This window comes from Hordeum vulgare, chromosome 5H (assembly GCF_904849725.1).
Source record: "Hordeum vulgare subsp. vulgare chromosome 5H, MorexV3_pseudomolecules_assembly, whole genome shotgun sequence".
Classification (NCBI taxonomy): domain Eukaryota; kingdom Viridiplantae; phylum Streptophyta; class Magnoliopsida; order Poales; family Poaceae; genus Hordeum; species Hordeum vulgare.
The window spans coordinates 295463328-295489822 of record NC_058522.1 but is presented as its reverse complement, the minus strand read 5'-3'; positions in this window follow the sequence as shown (position 1 = coordinate 295489822).

Sequence of the window (26495 nt, the reverse complement as noted above, 5' to 3'; positions counted from 1 at the left end):
TGGAAGACGACAGCGCGACTGAGCCTGGGCTGAGGTGAGCGACAGGTAATTCTTTCCTCCTTTTTTTCTGTTTTGTTTCTGTTTTGCTAACTATTTGATTTGCCATTTATTTCAGCTCCAAAATAGTTTGTCAAAACTATTTTGAACACACCATAATATTTGTTGGAATATATCCAACCATTCCTGGAGTTTTCAGCATTTTTGAAAACTTAAAGTTTTTGAATTCAAATTTTAAACATGGAACTAGTAGCTTTTTGCATTTATTTAAATTGCCAACAGTTTTATGAAAATGGTTTTCTTCATTGCTTAGTTGCTTCCATGATTTATCAGAAAAGTTGAACTTTTCTTGAGGCCATTTTGAGTTCATTGATTTGAACAAGTTTATAATTCCTTTGAATTTGAGAAGTGGCTAGGGTTTTTGAGTGTTCCTTCACCACTTGCTTGTTCTTGTTGCAATTCTCTTGGATGCAATGCAAAGAAGATATGAGCACAATGCTAAACCTTGGTTAGGGTTCTAGGGATGTGACAACTCACCCCCACTCAAAAGAATCTCGTCCCGAGATTTAGAAGTCGTCGGGAATAATGCAGGATACTCAAGTCGGAGACGATCCTCTCTTTACCAAGTTGCCTCCTTTTCAGAATGATTTGACCATTGAACTTTAAGAAATTTGAGGTTTCAACGTCGAGTAGTACGCTCAGCTTGGTCGAGAATACGAACAGGGTATTCTCGATAAGAATGGTTATCTTGGAGATCAAGCGTTTCGTGGTCCACTTCACGGATAGGATCCGAAAAGCAACCCCTGAGTTGCGAGACGTGGAATATATCATGAACCTTGGAAAGATGCGAAGGAAGTTCCAACTGGTAGGCAACTTCTCCTCATTTGGCAAGAATGCGAAAAGGACCAATGTAACGAGGAGCCAACTTGCCCTTGATACCGAATCGATGGGTACCCTTCAAAGGTGTAACCGAAGGTAAGCCTTCTCGTCAACTTCAAAGGTCACAGCCTTATGATGACGATCTTATTGGCTCTTTTGACGAGACTGGGCTGTTTTCAACTTTTCACGAATAATGCGAACCTGCTCTTCTGCATCCTGGATCATATCCGGGCCAAAGAGTTGCCTCTCTCCGGTTTCTGACCAATTAAGAGGTGTTCGACATCTTCGTCCATAGAGAACTTCAAAAGGAGCTTTGCCCAAGCTTGATTGATAACTATTGTTATAAGCGAATTCGGCGAATGGAAGGCACTTCTCCCAATTCATACCGAATGATATAACACAGGCTCGGAGCATATCTTCTAGGATTTGATTCACTCTTTCTACTTTACCACTTGATTGGGGATGGAAAGCAGTGCTAAAAGATAAGTGAGTCCCCATGGCATTCTGAAAACTTTCCCAGAAGCGAGAAGTAAAGATACTCCCACGGTCCGAGTTAATCTCTAGGGGAACACCATGAAGAGACACTATTCGAGAGATATATAACTCCGTTAGCTGGCTAGCCATTATACTCTCACGAACGGGAAGAAAATGAGCTACTTTGGAAAGGCGGTCAATGACCACAAAGGTAGCATTATTTCCTTTCTTGGTCTTGGGAAAACCGGTAATGAAATCCATACTAACTTTATCCCATTTCCATTCAGGAATAGCTAAAGGTTGAAGGGTGCCAGTAGGCCTTTGATATTTTGCCTTAACTCGTCGACAAACGTCGCAGTTAGCAACGAACTCAGCAATTTCTCTCTTCATCCTAGTCCACCAGAACCTCTGGCATAGGTCCTGATACATCTTAGTACTACCAGGATGAATGGTGAGAGGAGAATCATGGGCCTCCTTAAGGATCAATTGCCGCAGACGTTTGCTCTTAGGAACCACTAAACGGTTCTGAAAGAACACAACACCTTTCTCATTGATGGAGAAATCCCTAGCGTTACCGCTAGCAATATTCTCCTTGATCCGGGATATACCCTTATCATAAGCCTGCACGGCTATGATTTGATCCCTAAGAGTAGGCTTCGCCACTAGGGTAGAAAGGAATCCTTGAGGAACAATATGAAGATTCAACTTCTGAAAGTCCTCATAGAGATGTGGTTGACCTTGTTGTATCATCATATTGTTACAATAAGATTTACGACTTAGTGCATCGGCCATAACATTGGCCTTCCCCGGGGTGTAAGTTATCCCTAAGTCGTATTCTGAGATCAACTCAACCCACCGTCTTTGCCTGAGATTCAAATCCGGCTGGGTGACGATATATTTCAGACTTTTGTGATCAGTGAATATTTCGCAACGATTACCCAGAAGGTAATGTCGCCAGGTTTTTAGTGCATGGACCACAGCTGCAAGCTCAAGGTCATGTGTGGGATAATTATCCTCATGTGGACGCAACTGTCGAGATGCGTATGCGATCACATGACGATCTTGCATGAGAATGCAACCTAATCCTTGTCGCGAGGCGTCGCAATAAATAACAAAGTCCTTAGAAAAATCTGGTGGTAGCAACACAGGTGCGGAAGTCAGGCGTCTTTTCAGTTCCTGAAAACTATGCTCACACTATGGTGTCCACTCGAACTTTTTATCCTTCTTGAGGAGTTCAGTTAGAGGCTTTGCAACCTTGGAGAAATTCTCGACAAAGCGGCGACAATAGCTCGCTAGACCAAGAAAACTCCTAACTTGCTTAACCGATTTAGGTTGAGTCCAATCAAGGACAGCTTGAACTCTCTCGGGATTGACAACAATACCCTTACCAGAGATTACGTGACCTAGATAGGTCACTTCTGGTAACCGAAATTCACATTTTGAAAATTTGGCATAAAGGCGATGCTCTCGAAGTTTCATCAATACCAGCCTTAGATGCTCTGCATGTTCTTGTTCGTTCTTCGAGGTAATGAGAATATCATCGAGGTATACGACGACGAATTTATCCAAATACTCCATGAAGATTGAATTCATCAAACGAGAGAAGGTGGCTGGGGCATTGGTTAAACCGAAGGACATGATGGTGTACTCGTATTGGCCATAACGAGTAACAAAGGCCATTTTTGGAATGTCCCCGTTCTTGATCTTGATTTGATGGTATCCCAACCTCATATCCATTTTGGAGAAGACTGAGGATCTAGCGAGCTGATCGTACAGATTGTTGATCCTGGGGAGCGGATACTTGTTCTTTATGGTGACTAGATTAACTGATCGGTAATCTACAACCATCCGAGCCGTTCCGTCTTTCTTCTTGACGAATAGGACGGGGCAAGACCAAGGAGAAGAGCTAGGAGGAATGAAACCTTTATTCAAGGCCTCATCTAGTTGCTTCTTAAGTTCGGCTAGCTCCAGGGGTGCCATCTTATATGGTCTTCTGGCTATTGGGACAGTTCCCGGAACAAGATCTATCACGAACTCTACATCTCTGTCAGGTGGAATTCCTGGCAGTTCCTCTGGAAAAACATCCGGGAAGTCACAGACTACCGGAATGTCTTCAAGTTCCGGAAGAGGGTCGGCATTTAGGGAATAGAGTTGGCATTTGGCAACTCGAGTAGAGACATTGACTATCTCACCCGAGGGATGGGTAAGCTGAACATTTCTAGAATGAGTATCAATCTTGGCATAGTGAGCTGACATCCAGTCCATACCCAAGATGATATTGATATCCGAAGATTTCAAGGCTATCAATGAGGCTAGAAAAACTAGCCTGTCTACTAGAATTTCATTATCATAGGTTATCCTAGAGGTTTGCCATTTACTACGAGGAGTTTGGACAACCATTGGAATTGGCATATCACAAAAAGACATGTTATGCAACTGCGCATAACTTTCTGAAATGAAGGAATGAGAAGACCCAGTGTCAAAGAGAACAGACGCTGGGTGATGATTAACAAGAAGCGTACCCAGTATGACGTCGAGATCCTCTGCAGCTTCTTCTGCTGAGACATAGTTCACACGGCCACGTGCAGGAGTTGGCTTCACATAGTAAGCTTTGCCCGACTTGCCTTGCCCGATGGACTTTCCGGGTTGCTTGGCACCCACATTTTGAGGACACTCACGAGAATAGTGCCCTGGTTCTCCACACTTGTAGCATATCACTTGGTTGGCACGTGGTGCAGCATTGCTAGCTGGACCACCATAAGTTTTTGCTGGAGGGTTGGTCTGATTCGTTTGAGGCGCCACGTAGGATGGCCTCGTAGTGTATCTTGGCGGCAGAGAACTGTTCGGAACCCAGAGCCTGCATTTTGGAAACGCGGAACCAGATGACGAGCCAAAGTCACGGGAGTGCTTCCTTGTGGCTTCAAAGTCGGTATGACCAGTCTCGGCACTGATCGCCTTGTTGACCAGGGCTTGAAAGCTTGCACACTCGTGGAGGCGCAGATCACGACGAAGCTCAGGGCTCAGACCCTTACGGAATCTTGCTTGCTTCTTGGCATCACTAGACACCTCCTGTGTTGCATAGCGGGCGAGGTTACCGAACTCGCGGCTATAGGCATCCACAGACAACTTGCCCTGGGTGGAATTACAAAACTCCTCTCTTTTTCTGTCCATCAAGCCCTCTGGAATATGGTGCCAACGGAAGGCTGCACTGAAGTCTGCCCATGTGGCTGCTAGTTCAGCAGGACGCATCGCTTCAAAGTTCTCCCACCACAGATTGGCGGGTCCTTCCAGGAAATACGCCGCAAAGGTCACCTTGTCGGCCTCAGAAACATTCGCAGAGCGAATCTTGCATGAGATGCTGCACAACCAGTCATCAGCGTCGAGGGGATCAACGGAGTGATGAAACTTTGGAGGATTCAGCTTCACAAATTCGTTGAGGGTCATTGCAGCATTCCTAGGCTGACGAGCGGTATTCTGCTCAATACGCTCCAATAGTCGGTTGGTCTCCCTTTTGTTCCTCTCTGCCTCAAGCATAACTTCCGCCAGAGAGGGCGGGTGAGGCAGGTCTTCCTGCTACGCTTGACTACCCTCGCCTTGCTCATGAGCAGGGGCACGGTTCAACCTGGTGAACACCATCCTGGCAAACAAACTCACAGCTTAGACCAATATCATATCAATACTAGCTATGGATTAAGAATGTACTGAACACACGGAATGCGGAAGTGAATATCCGAACAACATGGTAACAAGAAACTGCTATATATACACCATGGTTCACACACACCCTTACATAGTTCAGTACAACCTTAACTGAAGAGCAACTATTGAAATTATGAAACTACTCATCAGAGGCTTACAAGCTTCCTAAACATTATTTATCTAGGCCTCCGGAATTCATTTCACATCACAGGCATACTTCACAAGTCACGCAGGACTGTGAACGTACGGCTACTACCATACTATCCTTCCGCTCACAGCTCAGGCATCCGCATAGAACATCTCATAGAGATTACCTCCATGGCCTGGAAGCTCAACTTGCGGATCAGGAAACACTCTGGCCTGAGATCCCTGGGATCCATAAGGACACAGATGTGGCCAAGGTCCCCTGACTGGTGGTTGTAGGGGTCCCCGAAGAGGGGTGACTCCTCCTATAGCTGGCCAGTCAACGTGGGCCGGAAGATGGGTCCTAACAGGGTTCAGCATATCCATATCTCCGTACCCTGTCTGGACTACCGGTGCCAGCTGCATCAAAGCCGTCCACAGACGGGCACGGGTAGCATAAAGCTCCATGCGAAGAGCATGAGCATCCCTGTCTCTATTCTCTAGCATCTCAGCAGTGGACTGCAGTAGTGGATCCTCCATAGAAGAATCAAAATAGACTCCGCTGAGGTATCCCTCTTCACCAGGCTGAGAGGCAGGAACATAGCAGAACTCTGAATTCTGCAACAGTGCATGTCTCGCTCTCATAATGGTCAGCATTGAATAGGCATCATCTTGTACTGCCATGTCAACAGTGACTCCCAACCCATAGGACCAATGGATTGGGTCCTCAGCTCCACGGTAGTCTGGAAATCCCCTAACAGTGCAGATATACTGGCTCTGGTTGAAGTCTCGGTATTGTTCCTCCACTGTGTACTCGGGGTACCAGCGGTAACCGCACACCGACATCACCCTGACCAGCATGGCCGTATGACCCGGCACATCAATGCACCTGGTCAGACGTACCACCTGACGAGAAGGATGGCCAGGCATCTGAAAATAGAGAGTAATGCAAAAGCATTAGAGCTCTGAATGCAAAATTGGGCAGCATAACGGCTGAAATGCTCAAAAACAAATTTTGAGACAACCCAAAATGGAATAGCGTAACCACTCAACTATCAAGTTAATTCTCTGATCATCAAACTTACTTCCTTTTCCCTAGGGATAAAAGAAACCCAATATAACTCTCGACCCGTAGTCTTATAATCTACCGATCAGAAACACGTGCCTAGAAGAAGATGAGTAACCTAGTCCTTAATTCCCGCAGAAAAGACGAGGATGACCAGAATAGAATAACTTGAGAAGAGAACAAGAGTCTTACGTTCCCTTCCACAAACAATTCCCTTATGTATAACTAAAGCAATTCTAGACTCAACTTCGACCAGTTTGGCTTATTAATCCTACAGCCAGTCAGGCTCTGATACCAACGCTGTCGGGACCCCGATCCTAAGCCATAGGAAATCAGCCTGTAACACATCGCACCCCCTTGCGGTCTCACGCACGGTTAACCCCACGGCTGCAGCCTTACCTTAGCCGGGACCGTTTGCGCCTTTTGACTCACGTATGCAATTGTGTCGCTAGCATTCCAATGACAAAGAACCCGGATCGACATGTCTAGTCATAAACCAAAGTGGCAGTACCGCACAAGGACAAGCATACATGACCCAGCAAAGCAGGTGTCGGTCACCAGCGAATGTAGACGAGTCGTAGCAAGCTACAAGGACTCCATTACATCGCGTGACATTTCCCCAAAGGGGACAGACACAACAGCTAAGAAGGACATACGCCGGTCAACCAATGTGTCCGGAGCAGTAGCGAGCTACCATGGCTCGTTGGATCACAAAGGGGCATTTCCCTGTAAGGAGTGCTACTAAAGTCTACGTCTAGGTAATCGAACCCCACACATATCAAGTACGACACACGTACGCATGGCATACCGATATATATAGATACATCGATGGCATCACAACATAACCATAAACATACAAGCTTTATTTAATGGGCTTGGAAGAGCCACACACATAATATTACACAGTCAGGGTCTCACGACCCATAATAGCAGTCATTCAGTTACAAGCCAGCAGAAGTGTTTAAAACTGTCTGAGTACAAACAGGTGAAACTAGAAGGCACATGGCCTGACTATACTACAGACCCAACCTAGGGCCAGATCGTAGCTGGGAGACTAGCTACTCGTCGTCGTCGATGTCTATGAAGAACCCTCCATTAGGGTCATTAGCAACCTCTGCAACATTTATTAAGCAAACATGAGTACGGAGGTACTCAGCAAGACTTTAGGACAACTATCTACTAATGCAAAGTATCAATAAAAAATTGTGGGGTTACATGCGGAAAGCCAGCATTTGACTCGTGGCTAGACAACTTGCATTTTTAAATAATTTTGAAAACTTGATTTCTCGCACACGAGTCCACTAACACGACAACAATACTCCATCGTGGAATCATTCCGTCTCCATATGGAAATGCCGTCCACGACACTCACGCTTACCTTGACAATTTTATGAGTAGCCATTGAAGTTGTCTATGAACAACATATGTCTGCAAGTAGTCCATATCCGCCGACGCTGCTATTCGAATAGATCATAATCCAGCAAGGGTGTACTTCGTCACACACGCTCTCGCCACTTATCGCCATGTGCACATCATGCACCTCGGTAACCTTCAAGCGGAAGCCCAGCGAGGGAGTCGGCCACGACCATTAACCACACTAGTACCTGGTCCAGGTTTATCGCCTATCTGAGAGTAACCCGTACGGAAGTCCGGCCGAGGTTTCCGCCATGGCCTCAAACGATGTGCGCAGGGTTCCCAAGCCCACCATCCGGGTGCCACTTGGTACACCGTGCCACTGCCTACCGCATCACAACCCACCTCTCAGGTCAGCGCTATGCACGGCCTCCAGCATGACTATAAACACCAGAAACTACTTGCAACTCCTGGACCGAGTGCTAAGAGATTAATAAGTCGAGAGGGTCAATTAAGTATCCCAACATGTGGTAGTATCTAGTCTTGGATTACATACACGGAACTCAGTTCCTAAGGACGGTTCCAATGAAACAACCCGCCATGTACTCCTACACAGCCTTTCACCGGTACCTTTACCAAATCAGGTTCAACACACAACCTTTGCTTACCGAACACATTCTCACAATTCTGTTCATCTCCTAGATGACAGACCATACACAACTCTAAGCATAGCATGCATAGGAGGATAAGGCACAACATGGCTCAAGCAACTACCAGGTATGCTAGGTTGCAAGGTTCAGCTATTTACTGTGACAAGGATAGGTCATGCAAAGGAAGTGGGTTCAACTAACGTGGCAAAAGCATTTGAAGCATTTGATCCTAATGCAATAAGTAAGTGCAGGAGCAAGAACATGGGATTTATCGGGATGATCAAAATGGTTGTTTGCCTTGTTGCTCAGAGGAGGGACAATATCCGTCAGTCGGATATTCGGAGGAATCCGGGGGAGCGGAGCCTACCGGAAGGAATGACAACAATCAATAAAAACATATGCAACAAGATGATGCATGAGCATGGCATGAGGATGCAAGGTGGTATATTATTATAGTTAACATTTAGTAGGTTTGAAGTTGATTTGAATCAAATTCAAATATCACTTCAAACGAGGTATTCTCGAATACCATTTTAATTGATTCGACCTAATGCTCAGATCAACTTGCTTTTAACATGCATGGAATGACATGTTAGGTTGCTGGTTTGTAATTTGGACACTGTTTGATCATATCATTTGTAGTGAAATTTAAATATTTTCCAAATTCCATCTCCAAAATATTTATGAAAGTTAACTTATTCATTAATCTATATGTTTGGGTTCAGTAACATTTTCAAACATGTTTGAAAATGACATATTCAGATTCCTTGGATTTTTCTGATACTTTTTAATATATAAATTATTTTCATTGGAGTTACAGATTAATTTCTATGATTTTTAGAAGTTTTGGCATTTTTCTGGAATTCTTTTAAATAAAAAAACTCTTTACTGAATCAGCATGACATCAGCAGGTCCGACTGGTCGTTGAAAGTCAAACCTGACCAGTGGGACCCACTGGTCAGTGACTCTAGTCAGTTTTAGATTAGTTTTAATCTTAATTAGCTAATTAATCTCACTGGACCCACATGTTAGTGACTTATTAGATTATTTGATTTTATTTTTATTATTCCAGATTATCGAAAGGCTGGCCCCACACGTCAGTGGCTCAGGCCAGCTGAGATCCACCGGCGACCACCACTACGGTGGAGGGCATCGGAAACTCGCCTCCGACGACCAAACGCACGGCAAAGACCACGGGGAGAACGGCCACTCGACGACACGCACGATGGGGCAAACCCCAGGGGCTGGGGTGGCCGGAATCGACGCCGGCGACGAGCTTGGCGGCGACCAAGTTCGGCCATCGTCGAAGCCATCGAACACAGGGTCAAATCGCGCGGGGCTGGGCTCCTAAAGCATCTACGTAACGTCCTGAGGCTGCTGGTGGCCTCAGACGGACCAACCCTTCACCGGAGGTCTACCGGCGACGGGCTGCAGCGGCGGTCCTCGTCGGGCTCCGGCGGAACTAGGCCTAGAGGAGGGGATCGACGGGGAAAACTTAGGGGAAAGCTACGCAAGCTCATGAGGAGTGCAGAGGAGGGCTTAGAGGGCTCGGGGAAGCACTAAGGGCGACGAATCGAGCAGAGCTCGCCGGCGGCCGAAGGTTGAAGATGACGGTGCTGTGGGCATTGCAGGGCTCAGGGAGGCTTCGGCTTCTGCTGGGAGGACCAGCTCGTCGAGGCGGAGCTAATGGCACACTCGGGAGGAAGATCCTATGGCTAGGGGCACGGGCTGCTCGAGCTCGAGCTCCTGTCAATGGCGGCAGTGGGGATTGGAAGAACCGAGAGGAGAGGGGGGAGAAGGAGCACGAGAATGGATAGCTACGTGCTCGGGGAGGTTATCCCCGTGCTTGCCAGCGCGAAGCGGCGGCCACGCAGGCACAGAGCTGCGTGGAGGCGCGCGGCGTCGCGGCGGCCACCTCCTGCTCCTACTGGCGAGGAGGAAGACGACAGCGCGACTGGGCCTGGGCTGAGGTGAGCGAAAAGTAATTCTTTCCTCCTTTTTTTTCTGTTTTGTTAACTATTTGATTTGCCATTTATTTCAGCTCCAAAATAGTTTGTAAAAACTATTTTGAACACACCCGAATATTTGTTGGAATATATCCAACCATTCCAGGAGTTTTCAGCATTTTTGAAAACTTAAAGTTTTTGAATTCAAAATTTTAACATGGAACCAGTAGCTTTTTGCATTTATTTAAATTGCCAAAAGTGTTATGAAAATGGTTTTCTTCATTGCTTATTTGCTTCCATGATTTATCAGAAATGTTGAACTTTTCTTGAGGCCATTTTGAGTTCATTGATTTGAACAAGTTTATAATTCCTTTGAATTTGAGAAGTGGCTAGGGTTTTTGAGTGTTCCTTCACCACTTGCTTGTTCTTGTTGCAATTCTCTTGGATGCAATGCAAAGAAGATATGAGCACAATGCTAAACCTTGGTTAGGGTTCCAGGGATGTGACACTCATGACTTGTGTCGTCACTCTCATATTGCCATTGCATGGTCGTAAGATAGCTAGCGAGATGTTTCAATGTCATACGCCAAGCTAGATCGTTGCACATCCCGGTACACTGCCGGAGGCATTTCCTATAGAGTCATCATCATTTTAAGCTTTGAGCTGTGAGTAAATAAAAGTGTGATGATCATCATTATTAGAGCATTGTCCCATGTGAGGGAAAAAGAGAGGCCAAATAGCCCAAATAAAAAGAGAGAGGCCAAGAGCCCAAATAAAAAAAAGAGAAAAAGAGAGAAGGGACAATGGTACTATATTTTTCCACACTTGTGCTTCATAATAGCACCATGTTCTTCATGATTGAGAGCTTCTTGCTTCGTCACCACCCTATGCTAGTGGGAATCTTTATTATATAACTTGGCTTGTATATTCCAATTATGGGCTTCCTAAAAATTGCCCTAGGTCTTCGTGAGCAAGCAAGTTGGATGCACACCCGCTAGTTCTCCTTTTGAGCTTTCACATACTTATAGCTCTAGTGCATCCTTTGTATAGCAATCCCTACTCATTCACATTGATATCTATTAATGGGCATCTCCATAGCTCTTTGATGCGCCTAGTCAATGTGACCATCTCCTCCTTTTATGTCTCACAACCACCACCACACTCTATTCCACCTATAGTGCTATATCCATGGCTCACGCTCATGTATTGCGTGATAGTTATAAAAGGTTTGAGAAAGTAAGAGTGCAAAAACAATTACTTGGCCAATAACAGGGTTGTGCATGATTAAAATTAGTTGTGTGAGGATGATGGAGCATAGCCAGACTATATGATTTTGTAGGGATAACTTTCTTTGGCCTTGTTATTTCGAAAGTACATGATTACCTTGCTAGTTTGCTTGAAGTATTATTGTTTTCATGTCAATAGAAAACTATTGTTTTGAATCTTACGGATCTGAACATTCATGTCACATGAAAGAAGTTACAAAGTACAAATATGATAGGTAGCATTCCACATCAAAAATTCAGTCTTTATCACTTCCCTACTCGAGGACGAGCAGGAGTTAAGCTTGGGGATGCTTGATACGTCTCCAACCTATCTATAATTTTTGATGGTTTCATGCTATTATCTTGTCAAACTTTGGATGTTTTGTATGCCTTTTATATCTTTTTTGGGACTAACTTATTAACTCAGTGCCAAGTGCCAGTTCTTGTTTTTTCCGTGTTTTTGACCCTTTTCAGAGGTGGATTTTAAACAGAGTCCAAACAGAATAAAACTTCCGAAAAGATTTTTTCCGGAACAGAAGAGACGCAGAAAGCTTGGGAACCAAGGCAGGGAGTCCCGGGGGAGGCCACAAGCCCTCATGGTGCGGCCAGGGGGCCCGCGCCTCCCATGCTTGTGGGCTCCCTGGGCCTCCCCTGCCCTAGCTCCTTCGCCTATAAATTCCCTAAAATCCCAGAAAAATCAGGACATCCACGAAAATACTTTTCCTCCGCCACAAGCTTCTGTCTCCGCAAGATCCCATCTGGGGCACGTTCTGGTGCCCTGCCGGAGGGGGGATTCGGATACGGAGGGCTTCTTCATCAACACCATGACCTCTCCGATGATGCGTGAGTAGTTCACCATAGACCTACAGGGTCCATAGCTAGTAGCTAGATGGCTTCTTCTCTCTCTTGGATCTTCAATACAAAGTTCTCCATGATCTTCATGGAGATCTATCCGATGTAATCTTGTTTTGCGGTGTGTTTGTCGAGATCCGATGAATTGTGGATTTATGATCAGATTATCTATGTATCTTATTTGAGTTTCTTCTGATCTCTTATATGCATGATTTCATATCCTTGTAATTCTCTTCGAGTTGTGGGTTTTATTTGGCCAATTTGATATATGATTCTTGCAATGGGAGAAGTGCTTGGTTTTGGGTTCATACCGTGCGGTGACCTCACTCAGTGACAGAAGGGGTAGCGAGGCATGCATCGTGTTGTTGCCATCAAGGGTAAAAAGATGGTGTTTTCATCATTGGTTTGAGTTTATCCCTCTACATCATGTCATCCTGCTTAAGGCGTTACTCTGTTCGTCATGAACTCAATACACAAGATGCATGCTGGATAGCGGTCGATGTGTGGAGTAATAGTAGTAGATGCAGAAAGTATCGGTCTACTTGTCTCGGACGTGATGCCTATATGTATGATCATTGCGTTAGATATCGTCATGACTTTGCGCGGTTCTATCAATTGCTCGACAGTAATTTGTTCACCCACCGTAATATTTGCTATTTTGAGAGAAGCCTCTAGTGAACACTATGGCCCGCTGGGTCTACTTCACACCATATTTTCAGCCTTACTCTTTTACTTCGTTGCACTTTCCGCCTTCGGATCTCACTTTGCAATCAATCTTGAAGGGATTGACAACCCCTTTATAGCGTTGAGTGCAAGCTCTTTTGTGTTTGCGTAGGTACTCTGGACTTGACGAGATTCTCCTACTGGATTGATACCTTGGTTCTCAAACTGAGGGAAATACTTATTGCTCATGTGCTGCATCACCCTTTCCTCTTCAAGGAAAAAACAAACGCAAGCCAAGTCTCCGTCAACATGCCAATTTCTGGCGCTGCTGTTTGAGAAGTAGCACTTGTCTACGAGAATCATTAGTGGAATCAAGAGAGCTACTAGCAACAACATCATTGGATTTAGCTTTAGCATTGTTGTTACTAGATGAAGAGACTTTCTTGCCTTTGTTTCTAGTGTTCCTAGGTTTAACTTGTGGAACAAAGTTTGACAAGAGCAATCGTTTGGCTAGATAAGAAGAACTCTTCTCTTGAAGATCATCATTGATCGCTTTTAGGAACTCATGCTCCAAATTGAGCTTCTCGAAGCGTAGCTTCTCATGAGTTCTTGCCAGCTCTCTATGATATTCTAGAGTAGTTTCATGAGCTAACTTAAGAGTTTTTAATTCTTGAGTTAGTCGTTCAATCTCTTTCTTATCATCATCATCACTCGATTTATCTTGACTTAGCAAATTCATTTTCATTGCAATCACTAGTTTTATCAAAGAGCAAGTTATCTTCTCCTAACAAGTCATCCTCATCACTATTAAAATCAAGATACTCGGGGTGTGATACCTTGGGGCCTTTAGCCATGAAGCAATTTCCGAACCGCTCATTTGGTGAATCAAATTGATCATAGGAGGTGGAAGAAACAAGTGTAATGCCGGCAACACCTTCATCTTGACTATAGTCGAAGTTGGAGTAATAGCTTCTCTCAGAATGGTTGTGAGACTCGGAGCGAGAAACCCATTCACCAACATGAACTTCATGTCTTCTTCTTGAGACGCTTGATACTTCTCCATCGTATCTACTTTTCCAAACTCTTTTGCCCTTGTTTTGGACTCTAATTTGCATGATTTGAATGGAACTAACCCGGACTAATGCTGTTTTCAGCCAAATTGGCATGGTGTTGTTTTTGTGCAGAAATAAAAGTTCTCGGAATGACCTGGAAATTTACGGGTATTTTTTGTGGAATATATAAAAAATACTGGCGCAAGAATCGACCGGAGGGGTGGAGCTGAGAGCCCACAAGCCCACCAGGCGCGCCCCCCTGGCCATGCGTGGCAGGCTTGTGGGACCACGTTGCTCCAACGCCTCCAATCTCAGCTCTATTTAGTCCCTTTCGTCTGAAAAAAATCAAGGAGAAGAGTTCATAGCGTTTTACGATACGGAGGCGCCGCCACCTCCTGTTCTTCCTCTGGAGGGCAGATCTGGAGTCCGTTCTGGGCTCCGGAGAGGGGAGGTCGTCGCCATCGTCATCACCAACCTTCCTTCATCGCCAGTTCCATGATGCTCTTCATCGTCCGTGAGTAATCTCATCGTAGGCTTGCCGGACGGTGATGGGTTGGATGAGATCTATCATGTAATGGAGTTAGTTTTGACGTGGATTGATCCCTAGTATCCCGTATGTTCCGGGATTGATGTTGCTACTACTTTGCCATGCTTAATGCTTGTCACTAGGGCCCGAGTGCCATGATTTCAGATCTGAACCTATTATGTTGTCGCTAATATATGTGTGTTCTTGATCCTATCTTGCAAGTTGTAGTCACCTACTATGTGTTATGACCCAGCAACCCCGGAGTGACAATAGCCGGAACCACTCCCGGAGATGACTATAGTATGAGGAGTTCATGTATTCACTAAGTGTTAATGTGTTGGTCCGGTTCCTTATTAAAAGGAGAACCTTAATATCCCGTAGTTTCCATTAGGACCCCGCTGCCACGGGAGGGATGGACAATAGATGTCATGCAAGTTCTTTTGCCTAAGCACGTATGACTACATACAAAACACATGCCTACATTACATTGACGAACTGGAGCTAGTTACATATATCTCTGTGTTATAACTGTTGCATGATGAATAGCATCTGGCATAATCATCCATCACCGATCCAATGCCTACGAGCTTTTCCTACTAGTCCTTGCTACGTTACTTTGCTGCTACTGCTGTCACTATTGTTACTCGTTACTGTTGCTACTGTTGCTATCACACTACTCTGCTACTGATACTTTGCTGCAGATACTAAGTCTTTCAGGTGTGCTTGAATTGACAACTCAACTGATAATACTTGAGAATATTCTTTGGCTTCCCCTTGTGCCGAATCAATAAATTTGGGTTGAATACTCTACCCTCGAAAACTGTTGCGATCCCCTATACTTGTGGGTTATCAAGACTATTTTCTCGCGCCGTTGCCGGGGAGGCACATCTATATTCCCTGATTCACTTGGGATTTACGTATGTTGATCACTATGAGGATTCTGAAAGATCCAAGAGCTAAAGTCTTGCTCTCAACTACGAGGACATAAATTTTCAGAGATAGAAAAGGGAAAAGATGAGGAGGTTCATAAGAGGCTCTTCAAGCCGCGACCCCAAGGATGATGGAAGTGGGAAGAAGAAACCCAAGTATCCGGTTCCCCGAGTTGCAGAAGTTCGAGCGTGCGAGTGGCCAAGTGATGTGTTCTTACGCGCCTCCGGACTTTATGAGGACTTTTACTACTTGGTGGAGAACGCAGGCCTTACCGCCTTTGTTGAAGATAAGTGTCCTCAATACCTCATCCTCACTAATATTTTCATTCAAAGCTTTAACTTCTATCCAAGGAAGAATCCTCCTATGGTTGAGTTCAAATTATATGATATCCCCAGCGCATGTCACTTCAGGATTTTTGCAATGTTTGCAAATTACCTTATGTTGGGGATATTCATGAACCTCGTCCACGGGACTTGGAGGCTTTCATCGATACTATTGCTGTAGGAGAGGAGAGAGGAGTGTCTTGCGCTAGAGCTGCTAGCATACATTTTCCCCTGGTTCGGTACTTCTCATTATTCATGGGAAAATGCTTGATTGGCCGTGGGAAAGCTGGAGCCCTTAGCTCTCCAGATCTTGCGGTTTTGCGTGAAGCCCTTTATAATGATAAAACTTATAGCTTGGGCGCTATAGTAGCTCAACGGTTGAACACGGACCATTCTAAAGGCGTTGTCTATGGAGGTATCTATGCTACTCGTCTTGCTAGACATTTTGAGATACCTATTAGACTAGACGAGGAAGAAGAGATTCTTCTTCCCAAGAGATATCTAGATTATGATAGCATGGTTCGCCATGACTTTCTTGATAGAGATATAAATAGAAGGATGATTTATAACCTGGTATTTAGTTAGGGTACTCGTGAGACTATTACTTTGCCTGCTCCTTCTTTGTTCAATCTTCATATAGGCAGGTACATTATTAGGCCCTTGGACATCTACGCATATTGGGGCATATCCCAACCACAGGTGCCCGTGCCCGAGCTACCAGTCGAGTACCAGACGCCAGTTTATCAGTGGGAGCGAGAGGAGCTCACACAGCAGTGGCACCCTCAGTACACTTCGGAGTACCCCGGAGCTGGTTATTTCCCTCCTTGGGAGTAGACCAACTTAGGCCAAAAGCCTAAGCTTGGGGGAGTCCGTGTTTCTCACCGACTTTATATTATTGCTTACGCTTTCACTTTGTTAGTCGGCGTTCACACTTTGCCACTGTATCATCCATGCTAGTTTATTTCTTTTTATTGTTTGTCTAGTTTGAGAAATCCCAAAAAGATTTTCCGTTCTTCTTTTGCTTGTTGGGAGCTTTCCCGTGTAAATAGTTTTCTTTTTCTTTGGGTCAAGGTAGAAGACCATGGTTACAATGTTTAGTGGCTCTCGCTTGCATATCTGTTTATCTTTCAAAGAGCCATATTAATTTGTCTTCTCCTTTGTGTTTGCTTGCAGATTCCAGCTTAGTCCAATGCACGAGCACTCTTATTATTGTTCACATCATTCGGTCGTGCAAGTGAAAGGCAATAATGACGATATATGATGAAGTGACTGAGCCTGGAAAAGCTGGTATGAACTCGATCTATTTTATTTTTGTAAATATGATTAGCTCATCATTCCTGATTCAGCTTTGTTGTGAGAGAAACAGGTTTGCAATGACAACTTAGAGATCATAGTTTCTGATGTCATGCTTAATTAGTTAGGTGCTTATAATGGTTTGTCTTGGATGCCGACATGAATTTTGAGATGACTATGATGTAGTATGATAGGATGGTATCCTCCTTTGAATGTTTCAAGTGGCTTGACTTGGCACATGTTCACGCATGTAGTTGAAAAAAAATCAACATAGCCTCTATGATATTCATATTCATGGTGATTTATGTCCTACTCATGCTTGCACTCAATGTTGGATAATCTCAATGCATTTTGATGACTGTTGTCGCTCTCTAGTTGGTTGCTTCCCAGTCTTTTGCTAGCCTTCACTTGTACTAAGCGGGAATACTGCTTGTGCATCCACTTCCATAAACCCAAAGTTGTTCCATATGAATCCACCATACCTACCTATATGCGATATCTACCTGCCGTTCCAAGTAAATTTGCATGTGCCACTCTCTAAACCTTCGGTAAATAATCTGTTTTGCATGCCCGAACCGCTCATGTGGTGACAGGGGGCGATCAGTATCTTCCATGCTAGGCGTGTTATCCTCGATATGTGTTTATTCACTATCATTCACGAGAAAGGGGCCGGTAATTGGAATGCCCAGTTCCATGCTCAAATCGAAAAGATAATTGCAAACAAAAGTCCCCTGGACTGATGTTGGTATGGACGGCACCCGAGTACTCGGCTAGTCGTGGAGTGTGATTGATCGGTAGTGGGGGAGTCAAAACTTTACTTTTCTGTTTGGGAACCGCCTATAGCATGTGTAGCGTGGAAGATGGTGAAAACTCTTAGTCATTGCGTTGACAATGAAAGCATGCCACCCAAAATTATTTATCTCTGTCATCAACGCTTGAGCTCTGACACCTTGATAACCCACAAGTATAGGGGATCAATTGTAGCCTTTCTCGATAAGTAAGAGTGTCGAACCCAACGAGGAGCTAAAGGCAGGACAAATATTCCCTGAAGTTCTATCGACCACCGATACAACTCTACACACACTTTACGTTCGCTTTACCTAGAACAAGTATGAAACTAGAAGTACTTTGTAGGAGTGATAGGATAGGCTTGCAAGAAACTAAAGAACCCGTAAACAAAACTAGGGGCTGGTTAGAAAAAGAAACAAATACGAGTGTCTAACGAGTGTGGAAAAGTGGTGGTAGGAGTTGCGGAATTGTCCCTAAGCAATTGACTACGTTACCAGATCGATAGCAAGTATTATGTGGGAGAGGCCTCTGCTAGCATGTCATCCCTTACTTGGAATTCTATGCACTTATGATTGGAACTATTGGCAAGCGTCCGCAACTACTAACGTTCATTAAGGTAAAACCCAACCATAGCAATAAGATATATTGGTCCCCCTTCAATCCCATATGCATCAATTTCTATGCTAGGTCTGAAGCTTCTGTCACTCTAGCCTGCCAATACATAGTCCTATCAACATACAACTAACCCTATGGTGTGATCCACGCGCGCGATCATATGATGGGCACCAAAGGACAGCAACATAACCACAAGCAAATTAAACCAATCATAGCAATTCATCAATCACCGATAGGACAACGATAATCTACTCAGACATCATAGGATAGCAACACATCATTGGATAATAATATGTAGCATAAAGCACCATGTTCAAGTAGAGGGTACATCGGGTTGCGGGAGAGTGGACCGCTGAATATAGATGGGGGAAGGTGATGGAGATGTTGGTGAAGATGAGGGAGGTGTTGGTGTAGATCGCCGTCACACGATGATGTCCTGGGCGGCGTTCCAGCGCCGCCGGGAGAGAGGGGGAGAGAGCCCCCCTCCTTATTCTTCTTCCTTGACCTCCTCCCTAGATGGGAGAAGGGTTTCCCCTCTGGTCCATGGTCTCCATGGCGGCGGAGGGGCGAGAGCCCCTCCTAGATTGGATCTCTCTCTCTGTGTCCTTCTATTTCTGCGCTCCCAGATTCTGTGTTTCACCGTTTCTTAAATTCCCGGAGATCCGTAACTCTGATTGGGCTGAAATGTTAACATGATTTTCATCCGGATATTATCTTTGTTGCGGTGAAAGAAGGGCTCCAACCGCTTAAGGAGTGGCCACAAGCCTGCCTACCGCGGGCCCACCCCCTGGCCACGGCGACAGGGCTTGTGGGCACTCCGTGCATCGCCTCGCGTTGATTCTTCTTCCCAAAAATCTATTCCAAAAAAATCCCCGTAAGTTTTTATTACGTTTGGAATTCGATTGGTATGGATATTCTGCGAAACAAAAAGCATGCAACAAACAGGAACTGGCACTGGGCACTAGATCAATATGTTAGTCCCAAAAATAGTATAAAAAGTTGCCAAAAGTATATGAAAGTTGTAGAATATTGGCGTGAAACAATAAAAAATTATAGATACGACGGAGACGTATCAGCATCCCCAAGCTTAATTCCTGCTCGTCCTCCAGTAGGCAAATGATAAAAAAGATAATTTTTGATGTGGAATGCTACCTAGCATAATCTTGATCATATAATCTAATCATGGCATGAATACTAAAACACGAGTGATTCGAAGCAATAGTCTATCATTTCACATAAAGACAATAATATTTCAAGCATACTAACAAAGCAATCATGTCTTCTCAAAATATCAAGGCCAAAGAAAGTTATCCCTACAAAATCATATAGTCTGGCTATGCTCCATCTTCCCCACACAATGTATTTAAATCATGCGCAACCCCGGTTTTAGCCAAGCAATTGTTTCATACTTTAGTGTTCTCAAACTTTTTCAACTTTCATGCAATACATGAGCGTGAGCCATGGACATAGCACTATAGGTGGAATAGAATATGGTGGTTGTGGAGAAGACAAAAAGGAGGAGATAGTCTCACATCAACTAGGTGTATCAAAGGGCTATGGAGATGCCCATCAATAGATATCAATGTGAGTGAGTAGGGATTGCCATGCAACGGATGCACTAGAGCTTATAAGTGTATGAAAGCTCACAAAAGAAACTAGTGGGTGTGCACCCAACTTGCTTGCTCACGAAGACCTAGGGCAATTTTGAGGAAGCCCATCATTGGAATATACAAGCCAAGTTATATAATGAAAATTTCCCACTAGCATATGGAAGTGACAACATAGGAGACTCTCTGTCATGAAGATCATAGTGCTATTTGAAGCACAAGTGTGGAAACAGGATAGTAGCAATTGTCCCTTCTCTCTTTTCTCTCATTTTTTTGGGCTCTTTGGCCTCTCTTTTTTTGGTGGGCATCTTTGGCCTATTTTTTATAAATGGGCTTCGCTGGCCTCTTTTATTTCCTCACATGGGACAATGCTCTATTAATGATGATCATCACACTTACAACTCAATACTTAGAGCAATGAGGACTCTATATGAAATGCCTTCGGTAGTGTACCGTGACAATGATCTAGCATAGCAATGACATCAAAAAAATGGACAAGCCATGGAAACATCATGCTAGCTATCTTACGATCATGCAATGGCAATATGGAAGTGGTGACACATGTAATGAGACGAAACGGTGGTAGTTGCATGGCAATATATCTCAGAATGGCTATGCAAATGCCATAATAGGTAGTTATGGTGGCTGTTTTGAGGAATGCTATATGGTGGGTGTAATGCACCGGCGAAAGTTGCGCGGTACTAGAGAGGCTAGCAATGGTGGAAGGGTGAGAGTGCATATAATACATGGACTCAACATTAGTCATAAAGAACTCACATACTTATTGCAAAAGTCTATTAGTCATCGAAACAAGGTACTACACGCATGCTCCTAGGGGAAAGGTTGGTAGGAGTTAACCATCGCGCGATCCTGACCTCCACATAAAGAATGACAATAAATAAATAAATCATGCTCCAACTTCATCACATAACGGTTCACCATACGTGCATGCTACGGGAATCACAAACCTTAACACAAGTATTTCTAAAAAAACACAATTACTCACTAGCATGACTCTAATATCACATATTCATGTCGCAAAACTATTGCAAGGAATCAAACATATCATATTCAGTGATCTACAAGTTTTATGTAGGATTTTATGACTAATCATGTGAATGACCAACTCCTTTAACTCTCTAAATAGGTATAAGTGAAGCAGAGAGTTTAATTCTTTCTACAAAAGATATGCCCCGCTCTAACAAATATAAGTGAATCAAAACAGCATTCTACAAATGGCGGTTTTCTATGTGTAGGGAAACAGGCAATCCAAACTTCAAAAGATATAAGTGAAGAACAAGAAGCATTCTATAAAGCCAACCAAGGACTATCTCATACCACCATGGTGCAAAAAAAATAAAAAGGAAAAATAAACACAAAAGACGCTCCAAGCATTTGCACATATCATGTGACGAATTAAAATATAGCTCCGAGTAAAATTACCGATAGATGGTAGACGAAAGAGGGGATGCCTTCTGGGGCATCCCCAAGCTTAGACGCTTGTGTGTTCCTTGAATATTACCTTGGGGTGCCTCGGGCATCCCCAAGATTAGGCTCTTGCCTCTCCTTATTCCTTCATCCATCGTGCTCTCACCCAAAACTTGAAAACTTCAATCACACAAAACTCAACAAAACTTCGTGAGATCCGTTAGTATAATAAAATAAATCACCACTTCAAGTACTGTTGTGAACTCATTCTAAATTCATATTAGCATTATATATACTGTAATCCAACTTCACCATGGTTCATACCCACCGATACTACCCATAGATTCATCAAAATAAGAGAACAATGCATAGAAAACAGAATCTATCAAAACAGAAGAGTCTGTAGCAATCTGTATATTCTGTATACTTCTGATATCTCCGAAAATATGAAAAATTGCGAACGTCTGGAAAATTTGCATATCAATAAGCAGCAAAAATAATCAACTCAAAAGCTCTTCCATAATAAAAATGAAAATTAATTTCGTGAGCAGAAAGTTTCTGTCTTTTCTCAGCGTGGTCAAACAACTATCACCCAAACTAATCATAAAGGCTTTACTTGGCACATTATTTTTTAAAAACACAAAGGAATTGTAAAAGGGCATAATTATTTTTGTGATAAACTTCCATGAAAAATTCTACATTGTTTCCATGAGCATGAACACAAGTGTTCAAGGTCGACCCTCACTTCCACAATGCACCACCTTTCAATCACTTCTCTTTTTGAAAAAGTTTTAAGTTGCCCTCTATATTTTTTTTGTTTTTAAACTAAATAAAAGAACTCAACAGAAATAAATGACTCTCTAAAACTTCCGGGTTGTCTCCCAGGCAGCGCTTTCTTTAAAGCCATTAAGCTAGGTATAAAGTGCTCAAGTAATGGATCCACCCGGATCCCAAGGTATATCAAAGCCAATTTTAATTAGCAAAGATTTTAAATTTAGTAGTGAGCACAAGGTAACATATATCATGCAATGACGAAGTCTAACTCTCTTCCTATGGATTGGAATGTCATAAAAGAACAATTCATGCACATCAAGTAAAGGCCAATACATAGCATAAGCAATTTGTTGCAATTTTATCGTATTGGAAAGATAGAGAGGTGGAGATGTAGTTCCTCTCTCATAATAATTGCAAGTAGGAGCAGAAAGCACATGCATATTATATTCATCAAAATCATCATGTGTAACATAAGAAACTATAGCTAGCTCATCTTCATAAGCATCATTCATATTGGCACCATGGCCACAAGCATAGCAAGCATCAAGTTCATCAAAAAGGGATATTTCAAACGAATCCAAGGGATCATAGCATTCATCCTTCGGTAAGAATGAAGGGAAATTAAATAATGTATGAGTAGAAGAGTTACTCTCATTAGAAGGTGGACACGGGTAGCTAGTCCGTTCCTCCTCCTTTTGTTCTTCGCTCTCCTCGTCATCTCTTTCATCTAATGAGCTCACAATTTCAGCATTTTCTTCTTCCATAGTTACCTGCAAAATAAAAGTCTCTTCTTGGGCAGCATAGAATTTCTCCTTAAATCGTTCAATGTGGGCATTATATTCATAATTAGTATAACAATAACGAAGCATAGTCAAATTTTCAAATCGGTAAGGAGCATCATCATTATCATCACACCTTTTAAACAGAGCCTCAATTTCAAAAGCACCCATAAAAGCAAAAAACTCTTCTATTTGATCCACATCATAGTAATCATATATACCATTAACATAAGAAGCCAAGGTACTATGATCATTAAACTCACAAGAAAAGGGAAGGTGTAGAGCCTTCATCCTAGAGCAACAAGTAACACCATGTCTCTTGCATAGTTCCCAAGCATACCATTTCAAGTATGAAACTAGAAGTACTTTGTAGGAGTGATTGGATAGGCTTGCAAGAAAGTAAAGAACACGTAAATAAAACTAGGGGCTGGTTAGAAAAAAGAAACAAATACGAGTGTCTAACGAGTGTGGAAAAGTGGTGGTAGGAGTTGCGGAATTGTCCCTAAGCAATTGACTACGTTACCAGATCAATAGCAAGTATTATGTGGGAGAGGCCTCTTCTAGCATGTCATCCCTTAGTTGGAATTCTATGCACTTATGATTGGAACTATTAGCAAGCGTCCGCAACTACTAACATTCATTAAGGTAAAACCCTACCATAGCAATAAGATATATTGGTCCCCCTTCAATCCCATATGCATCAATTTCTATGCTAGGTCTGAAGCTTCTGTCACTCTAGCCTGCCAATACATAGTCCTATCAACATACAACTAACCCTATGGTGTGATCCATGCGCGTGATCATATGATGGGCACCAAAGGACATCAACATAACCACAAGCAAATTAAAGCAATCATAGCAATTCATCAATCACCGATAGGACAACGATAATCTACTCAGACATCATAGGATAGAAACACATCATTGCATAACAATATGTAGAATAAAGCACCATGTTCAAGTAGAGGGTACAACGGGTTGTGGGAGAGTGGACCGCTGAATATAGATGGGGGAAGGTGATGGAGATGTGGGTGAAGATGAGGGAGGTGTTGGTGTAGCTCGCCGTCACACGATGATGTCCCGGGCGGCGTTCCGGCGCCGCCGGGAGAGAGGGGGAGAGAGCCCCCTCCTTCTTCTTCCTTGACCTCCTCCCTAGATGGGAGAAGGGTTTCCCCTCTGGTCCATGGTCTCCATGGCGGCGGAGGGGCGAGAGCCCCTCCTAGATTGAATCTCTCTCTCTGTGTGTCCTTCTGTTTCTGCACTCCCAGATTCTGCATTTCACCGTTTCTTAAATTCCCGGAGATACGTAACTCCGATTGGGCTGAAATTTTGACACGCTTTTCTTCAGGATATTATCTTTCTTGCAACGAAAGAAGGGCTCAAACTGCTTTAAGGAGTGTCCACAAGCCTGCCCTTCGCGGGCCCACCCCCTGGCCGCGGCAACAGGGCTTGTGGGCACTCTGTGCATCGCCTCGCGTTGATCTTCTTCCCAAAAATCATAAATATTACAAAAAAAATCCCCGTAAGTTTTTATTACGTTTGGACTTCGTTTGGTATGGATATTCTGCGAAACAAAAAACATGCAACAAACAAGAACTGACACTGGATCAATATGTTAGTCCCAAAAATAGTATAAAAAGTTGCCAAAAGTATATGAAAGTTGTAGAATATTGGCATGAAACAATCAAAAATTATAGATACGACGGAGACGTATCACACCTCTGCAAATCAATGCTTCCCTCCGCGAAGGGCCTGTCTATTTATGTTTCTGTTGAGTCATCCTCTTCTTATAAAAGCACCAATTAGAGAGCACCTCTTTCATTTCTCTGCTTTGCTTTTAATTGTTATTGAGTATGACTGTGACTGGATCTTCTTTGCCATGAATTACAATGTTTAGTCAGCCCTTGGTCTTTGAAGGTGCTCTGCAATTATGTTTTGCGGTCTCAGAAAGAGCTAGCAAGATAACATCTGTTCACACTGCTTCATGATTGTTTTGATTGAAGTGTTGACGTGTGAAATTTATTATTATTGCTCGCTAGTTGATTAAGCCATTGATATGAGTTTACCGTGAGACCTAGATGTCATATGATTATGTGGTTAGCTTGTGTCTTGCTGAAATTCTGGTTATGAGTTAGACATAGTTGCAACAACAAGATCAAACAGAGTTCGTAAAAGTTTTTCTTTTGTCTCTTTCAGTTTGTCAACTGAATTGCTTGAGGACAAGCAAGGTTTTAATCTTGGGGGAGTTGATACGTCTCCATCGTATCTACTTTTCCAAACTCTTTTGCCCTTGTTTTGGACTCTAATTTGCATGATTTGACTGGAACTAACCCGGACTAACGTTGTTTTCAGCAGAATTGCCATGGTGTTTTTTTTGCGCAGAAATAAAGGTTCTCGGAATGACCAGGAAATTTACGGGGATTTTTTGTGGAATATATAAAAAATATTGGCGCAAGAATCAACCGGAGGGGTGGAGCTGAGAGCCCACAAGCCCACCACGCGCGGGCCCCCCTGGCCGCGCCTGGTAGGCTTGTGGGGCCCATGTTGCTCCACCGCCTCCAATGTCAGCTCTATTTAGTCCCTTTCGTCCGGAAAAAAAATAAGGAGAAGAGTTCATCGCGTTTTACGATACGGAGGCGCCGCCACCTCTTGTTCTTCCTCTGGAGGGCAGATCTAGAGTCCGTTCTGGGCTCCGGAGAGGGGAGATCGTCGCCATCGTCATCACCAACCTTCCTTCATCGCCAATTCCATGATGCTCTTCATCGTTCGTGAGTAGTCTCATCGTAGGCTTGCCGGACGGTGATGGGTTGGATGAGATCTATCATGTAATCGAGTTAGTTTTGACGGGGATTGATCCCTAGTATCCACTATGTTCTGAGATTGATGTTGCTACTACTTTGCCATGCTTAATGCTTGTCACTAGGGCCCGAGTGCCATGATTTCAGATCTGAACCTATTATGTTGTCACCAATATATGTGTGTTCTTGATCCTATCTTGCAAGTTTAGTCACCTACTATGTGTTATGACCGTGCAACCCCGGAGTAAAAATAGCCGGAACCACTCCCACAGATGACCATAGTATGAGGAGTTCATGTATTCACTAAGTGTTAATGCGTTGTCTGGTTCTTTATTAAAAGGAGAACCTTAATATCCCGTAGTTTCCATTAGGACCCCGCTGCCACAGGAGGGATGGACAATAAATGTCATGCAAGTTCTTTTCCCTAAGCACGTATGACTACATACGGAATACATGCCTACATTACATTGACGAACTGGAGCTAGTTACGTATCTCTCCGTGTTATAACTATTGCATGATGAATAGCATCCGGCATAATCATCCATCACCGATCCAATGCCTACGAGCCTTTCCTACTGGTCCTTGCTATGTTACTTTGCTGCTACTGCTGTCA